At 39.5% G+C, this 8,047-nt stretch overlaps 1 protein-coding gene across 2 annotated transcripts in view; it reads left to right on the top strand.

Annotated features, from left to right (window-relative positions):
• Positions 1-6,220: 6,220 nt before the first annotated feature.
• REG4 (regenerating islet-derived family, member 4) overlaps positions 6,221-8,047 on the top strand; it is a 17,157-nt gene continuing 15,330 nt past the window's right edge. The window contains exon 1 of one of the 2 annotated variants that reach the window (XM_011933045.1): positions 6,221-6,392. The gene's annotated coding sequence lies outside the window, so the exon portion shown is untranslated. The remainder of the gene's footprint in view (positions 6,393-8,047) is intronic. The other variant, XM_011933044.1, reaches the window with a different exon arrangement.

Genomic DNA, 8,047 nt, shown 5'->3' on the forward strand with positions numbered 1-8,047 from the left:
GAAATTCTAATAGAAAAATAAAAGCAAAGCAAACCAAAATCTCCACTCTTACAAGGCCTCTGTGAATATAGTAGAACTTGGAAAGCTTACAATTTACAAAAGAGTAAACAAAAATTTAGCTTAATATTAGACAGACATGTTTTTAAAAGCCCTTTGGAACACATTGCAGTGCTTTACTACTCTGCTCTCTCCTTTCTCTCCCTCTCTTCACCTTTCTCTCCTGCTCCCCTCCATTAAATTTCCTGTTTATTGCTCAAAAGCAGAACAATTTAAGTACGTTTTACTGCCTTGCATTTTCCTAATCAATATTCTTAGAGTCTCACTTTCCACCCCAATTTACTTACCAAGGTATTTTCCCTATCAAAGACAATTCCCCTCAAAATGAATTATAGTGCCTGCTATTATAATAGCCTTTTACACCTCTACATATGCATCTGTAAAATGTATATGAATTATTGAGATAAAAAGCTCAATCTAGTCTGTGAAAATCTTTAGAAGAAGATATAGAATGAAGAAACTAACATGTATTGTGGGCCTTCAATGTGTCAAGCGCTATCTTGGGGATTTCAATACACTGAGATTTGTCCAGTGAGCACTTGTTAAACACAACTGAAGTGCCAGACATATAGACAAATATGAAAAGTCACATCTCCATTCTTGAGAAAAGATACCTTATTGAGGACATTAGGCCCATAAGCAAATAATTTACATACACTGTGGGAAATGTTATAGAGGAGGGGGCTGGTTTAGGACAGGATCCATGAAGGAGATTAAGCCTGAGTTGAAAACCTTGACAGATGAAAGCTTTTTATTTTACTTCTTGGGAGTGGAACTTCCATTGCGCCTCTTGGGCAAATCAACTGATACTTTCTAGCTGGAGAGCTTATCATGAAAATAGATAATAGGTTGTTCATGAAGTGGTGGAGAAGGAGAGTTAGTTCTATGCCTCATGTCTCCCACTGTGGGATGAGTGAATGGGGATGAATCCTGCTGCTCTCAAGACAAGAGTTTCTTCAAACTGGCTATAAAAGTTAATGGGCATCTCCACAGTGATTCATTTCCTCTCTCCCGCTGATAGGATTTGCTTCCAATATAAGGAGATATTAAGGGTTTGCTTGTATCAGTGATCATGGTCAATAGCTCTGTAAAATATGAAGGGACAAAGTCCAGGGCCATAAAAGTCTGCACCCTGTGGAAGCAGGGACAAAATCACAGTATTTTTTTTCTTCTTTTTAAATATAATGATTAGTTCATGCTGTTTCTTAGGATTTAAAATTAGAAAAAAAATTACAAGACTCACCTCTATATTATGTAGTCATGTCAGCTGTTCTCCAAATCCTTCTACCAGACTTCATTTTTTCACATTCCCCCAAAATACATCTTCTTTGACCTCTTTCTAACGCCATTTCAATGCATACTTTCCACACTGCTGCCCGTCTGGCTGGGGTTCTTCTTTTGACCCTTTCAAAAAACTTCTGACAGGCATGAACTACTAGTAAAAGAGAAGCTGTTCATTAGTTAAAATGGATCCTAAGTAACTGTCAGACTGAAACTGTAGGCAATTTACCCATGACTTCAAATGAAGAAATATTTAGAAGTTCCTCTATTCAACTAAAAATGAAGTTCATCAGTCATTTGAAAAGGAAGGGAAAGGAATCGCATCCAAGCTTGAACCAGGAAAAGCAGAGGAAGAAAACCGTGCTGTAGATGTGACAAAAGAACTCCAGACTCAGTCTATCACATCGCAGAGAATGACAACGATTTCTTTCTGAAGTGCACCCTAGGTGTCAGCTGAGACACTCCTGCTTGGCGACCTAATTACATTTGGCTCAAATACAAGTTCTACAACTTTCCCCTAAACTCCCCACAATTCCTTCGGTACTCAGAACTTACTTCCACGAGTTTCCGTCTGTCTCTAAGCTTCCCTGCAAACAGGAACAATTCATCTTTTGTTCCACATCAACTTGTTTCCACAAAAACTTTGCTCCCAAGTCTTCTTGGTTTGTGCTGTACAATATGGCAGCCACTAGCCACACACAGCTGTTAAAACTTAAGTTTAACTAATTGGAATTAAATGAAGTTCACAATTCAATTCCCCATTCTTAGTCATGATATTTTGAGTGCTTGATAGCCGTACGTGGCTAGTGACTACCTCACTGACAGCACAGGTTAGAATACATCCATTATCTTAGGGAATTTTGTTTGACAGCTGTACCAGCATGTCACAAACTGATGAGAGCTTACTGAATATCTGCGGACTTATGGAGAGAGATCACATTTTAATTTTTTATCAGAATATTCACTTTTATCTAAGCATGTTTAATCACATACCACTTTTGAGAAATGTACTATCTACCTGTAGGGATGTACTAATGCACAGGTTTCCATTTGGAGTCTTTTAGGAAGCCAAGTTAAATCACCTCATAGAGGAATTTTAATTGTTTCAAGTGGGCTTAGAGCATGAATTCTTCCAAGAGAGGAAATAAGGCATTTCTCCCTGACAAAGAAGTGAATGTCTTCTCCAAAAATATGTTCAGTGAAGTTTTCCTGGGCTGGATGCAGTGGTTCATGCCTGTAATCCTAGCACTTTGGGAAGCCGAGGCAGGCAGATCGCCTGAGGTCAGGAGTTCCAGACCAGCCTGACCAATATGGTGAAAGCCCATCTCTGCTAAAAATACACAACTTAGCTGGGCATGGTGGTGGGCACCTAAAATCCCAATCATTTGGGAGGCTGAGGCAGGAGAATCACTTGAACTTGGGAGGTGGAGGCTGCATAGGAGGCTGCTCACACTACTGCACTCCAGCCTGGGCAACAGAGCGAGACTCGTCTCAAAAGAAAAAAATAAAAATAAAGTGAAGTTTTCCTCTGTGGGAAAAAGAAAGATATGAGTGAGCTTGCTTGTTCCCTAGAACCACTAGATGGAAATACGTAAGAAGAAAAGAGGCAGATTTTGAAGCAACTACTCTTCTTTGGGTTAGTTTTGCTACTAAAAATTGCTGAGCATAAGGTGAGAGAGAGGAAGGAGGTATGATCTCTGACCTAAAGCAGCTTAGTGATATATCAGGTAGCCAACCAGAAAACAGAGACTCTAAGTGCCAGGCGTGAGGTATGTGAGCACAACGGAAGGCATTTCTGCTGTCAGAGAGTAGAATAAGGAAAAGCCTCCAAAGTAATGCTGTAAACCAAACCAAGTTGTCATTGTGGTAAGATCCTGAAGGACAGAAACCAGATGGCTGTTCTTCAACTTTTTCTCACCTCCTGTCCCCTTCCCTACCACACCTATACCCATATACCCAGATTCTTGCACTTAATCACATTCAATATTTACTGAATGAATGAATTAAAAGATGAATAAACACGCCCAAATAAGGAATGAGAAAAAGGGCATTGCAAGCAGAGGAATGACATGAAAAAAGGCATGGAGGTGTGACCTCAAATGGGGTTGTTCCAGGAAGTACCAACATGTGATATTGAAGGAGCACAGATTTGAGTGGATGGAGTATTAGTGCTGGAGGCAAGAGTGACGTGAGGGTGTACGACTCAGAAAGACTTTCCTGCTCTACTGGAAGTCTTGGTGAATGTGGGGCTCAATTGTAATATTTCATCATAAGTGCAGCAACATCAAGTTTGCGTTATCAAAAAAGGCCTCTGATAACACATATACTTAAATTAATATTTTCTAATGAAGTCTCAATTTAATCAGGATCACTTTTTTTTTTTTTTTTTTGAGACAGAGTCTCGCTCTGTTGCCCAGGCTGGAGTGCAGTGTGCAGTGGCGCCATCTTGGCTCACTGTAACCTCCGCCTCCTGGGTTCATGCCATTCTCCCGCCTCAGCTTCCTGAGTAACTGGGACTACAGGCGCCCGCCACCATGCCCGGCTCATTTTTTGTATTTGTAGCAGAGACAGGGTTTCACCGTGTTAGCCAGGATGGTCTCGATCTCCTGACGTCGTGATCCGCCTGTCTCGGCCTGGAGACTGTTATTCTAAGTGAAGTAACTCAGGAATGGAAAACCAAACATTTTATGTTCTCAGTCATATGTGGGAGTTATTAGGATACAAAGGGCACAAGAACGATCCACTGGACTTTGGGGACTCAGGCAAAAGGGTGGGGGTGGCAGGAGATAAAAGGCTACACACTGGGTATAGTATACACCGCTTGGGTGATGGGTGCCCCAAAATCTCAGAAATCACTACTAAAGAACTTATTCATGTAATCAAACACCACCTGTTCCCCCAAAAACCTATTGAAATTAAAAATAATAAATAAATAAACAAATAAAGTTAGTATTCGAAAGCTGCCTGGCTTCCACTTTATCTCTCCATTATGGTGCCATCCCCATCCTTGTTGCTTTGAAAGTGATTGTTGCTGATTTGGGACTTTGAGGATTCTCACTTTGTACATTTCATGTATGAGGTGTCTATATGCAGACATTTTTAAAAAATAAACTTACTATTCAGCGAAACTTTTTGATTCAGATATTTTTCTGGTCCTTTATATTCTTACATCTCAAAGGTTTATGTGAGTCCTATCAATGCCTTCATTTGGAGCTAGTCAATGTGAGGGTTCAGTGAGAGACCTCTTAAAAGACCTATGAACATCTAGTTTTCTCATCTGTTCTACTCTCTTCTCTCCCATCTCAAGTCTTTCAATCTATATAATGGTGTGGGGGTAGCAGACTAAGGGTTGGGATGGCTCGTGGAAGCACAGGAGATCTATCTAATCAATCATTTTGTCAGAATTTTTCTGTCTTACGTCTGGACCAGGACTTCTGAAGTTGAAAGACTTGGAGTTAACATCTTTGTACACCACTGTGCCATGAAGCAATGATGATTCCCATCCAGCTGCCTAAAGAGGTTTGTGTCAAACAAGTAGTGCAGCAAATAAATTGATCTAGTAATACCATCATTCCATGTACAGATTAGAAACCTCAGGGTCCTAAAGACTTTAAATCTTTATATAATGGCATGGAGGTAGCAGACTGAGGGTTGCAGTAGCTGGTGAGAACACAGAAGATCTATCTAATCTGAGGGTCCAAAAGGCTCAGTATCATGCCTGGTGTCACACAGTGAGTGCATAACAGAATGCAGACCTGAACCAACAGCCATAGGAGGCCAAGCCGTGTGCTCTTCTCCCAGAGCATCATCAGGATGGGAGACATTCTCGAAAATGTTCTTTGTAAACCATGAAAGCATTACTTTCTCATCTCCTACCATGAATTTATGCACCTGATGGAAAAATCTAATAACAAAGACTGAGTAGCATTTTTCAAACAACATTGAGCTGGGAGCAAGGAAGCTGGCTTCTGATATCAGCTTCACCCACAACTGTCTGTGCAGTAAACTAGTCACAATGTTTCCCTAGGCCTCATTTTCCTCACCAGTAGAACAAAAGAGTAAGATTCGGTAACTACTATGGTCCCTTCCAGACTTAAAGTTTCCAGACATAAAGGTCCTTTACAGACTTAAATCTGTAGTTTGAAGTTGAGTCATCTCTGGCACCTACAACCTAATCTTTTGCCATCTACACTGGAAAAGAAAATCTTGTTACTTTTTTCAAATAGCTTATTTTTCAGTAGGACTGTATTTCAGCAAACGGCTAGATTTGGAGTCAGAAGGACAAGTTTCAGTGTCCAGGTCCACTGCTGATCAGCGTTGTGAACCTTGGAAGATTTCTAATCTCTCTCAAGGTCGGGTTTCTTGAGTGTGTAATGGGGATGTCTGTCCTATGCTGCTCACAAGGATATTTGATGACTTAAAGGAAAACCCTTTACTGTAACACACTCTGTTGATGTAAGCTATTTTGACATGATCACCCTTGTTCCGCAGGAGAAGCTCAAATAGTAGATCTTTGAGGAAACCCATGCATGTTGAGGGAGTGGAGTTGGTGCTTTAGGAGGAAAATCTGTGTGTGGGCCTCAAGTCCCACTGCATGGGTCATAACCCATGCTTGACCCTGACAGAAAATCCTTCTAGAAGTAAAAGAGAAATAAAAGAAATCCACAATACCAAGGGATAAAAAGACAGCCATGAAAAAGTAACTTAAGGGGAGAGGAAGATGGGCTTATAACAGATTACAGGATGTTATCAGTTTTAATAACGGGATGTAAAGAAAAGATTCTGTTTGCACACAGGGAGAAGTTATTTTCCTGGCTAGTCAGAGCACACCTTATGTACATTCTCAAGTCGTCTCTCATATGATTCATTTTTTTCACTGTAGATAAGGCTTTTATGGATGGATTATTTTTCTCAAATAATATTATTGCTTTATGATTAAAGTAAAGATTATTAACTCCTGAGGCAAGAAGATATAAAAGCTCTGGAAACTGTGACAGGGACCACTGGAGACACTGAAGAAGGCAGGGGCCCTCAGAGTCTTGGCTGCCAAACAGGTAATCCTCCTTGCGGTTGTTGATGGGGGGTTTTCTTTAAACATCTGTTTTCCTCTGCCAGCTATTAGCCAGGCCAGAAATGACAAATCGTATTTCTAGCGAGGCTTGTCAGGCTTTCTGTTGCTGTGTTGTTTGTTTTAAATTATTTACCTTCTTTTCTTCCTTCACTGTAAAGAGCATTGGCTTTGGTGTCAAGCTGTTGGGTTAAATCTTGGCTCTGCAGTCTGGTAGCTCACTGCAACCTCTGCCTCCCAGGTTCAAGCGATTCTCCTGCCTCAGCCTCCTGAGTAGCTGCGATTACACCACCGCACCCAGCTAATTTTTGTATTTTTTAATAGAGACAGGGTTTTGCCATGTTGGCCAGGCTGGTCTCGAACTCCTGACCTCAGGTGATCCACCCGCCTCGGCCTCTCAAAGTGCTGGGATTTCAGCCATGAGCCAGTACTCCCGGCCCAGTGCAGCTTACTTATGAACATGACATGTAGGCATTCAATGAATGCCAGTTCACTTTATTTGAGAGTTAGATTGTATGTTCAGATTTTTTAATCATAAAGTATGATTAAATGTGGATTCAATGAATTAACTCATTTTAATAATTATTTGGGAGGGAAATCCAGAACTCAGTTTCATACTTATATTAAAACAAAGCCCAGATAGATGAAAATAGAAGAGAACACTGATAAATAGTTTAACCTTATGGGACAGTAATGGGCAGTCTTTTGATATAAATTTAAAAAATATTTTTAAAAACATAAAAAATAATATTTTTGAAAATTTCAGAATGGCAAAAATTATAAGAGAAAAATACAGACTGAGAAATACTATTAGTAACACGTGAAATGCAATAAACATACAAAAAGGATCTCACAAATTGGAGAAAAAAATGAAATAGAAAAATGTGCAAAACTGTAAACTGAAAATTCACCAAATACAAAAAGCAAATCATTATAAAAAAAGATGTTCAACTTCATTAGTAATTATAAAATATTTTAAAACATTAAGATTCTTTAATATACCAAAATTAACCAAAAATTTGACAAAATTAAGCATTCACTCGGAGCTTAGGGAACCAATCCTTTTGGTGCCCTATTAATGAGGTAAATGGCACAGCCCACACATTTAACAAAGGGTATTAAAATGACAATGTGCATACTGTGTGATGCCACAACCCTACACACGAGAATTTATACTAAAGAAAAAATTAAAAATGCATGAAAATTATGTGAGTGCAAGAAAATGTATTACAATCAATCTTTTTCTGAGAAACAAAACCAGGTTATAGGACGATATGATCCTATTTATATAAAATTGTACACGAAAGATATCTGTAAGCTACTCACCAAATTATTTATCTCCTGGAGGTGGGGTTTACTTCTTATTTTCTAGTTTTGCATTGATTTTCTAATAGCTCATGTGTTGTTTGCTAATGGGGAAAAGATAAAGCCATGTTCTTTATTTTTAAAAATGATGTCAACTAAGTGTAAAGGAAAGAGTGCTGATGGAGTCAGATCCGCTTGTAGCTGGTGTCCATGAACAAATGACTTCATACTTACTGACCTCAGGTTTTTTCATCTGTAAAATGTGGGTACTGGACACTGTGCTCACGTTTCATTTTAACATTCAAAAATTCAATGTCGGCCTGGCGCGGTGGCTCA

The sequence above is a fragment of the Colobus angolensis genome, unplaced genomic scaffold, assembly GCF_000951035.1.
Source record: "Colobus angolensis palliatus isolate OR3802 unplaced genomic scaffold, Cang.pa_1.0 Scaffold124, whole genome shotgun sequence".
Taxonomy (NCBI): Eukaryota; Metazoa; Chordata; class Mammalia; order Primates; family Cercopithecidae; genus Colobus; species Colobus angolensis.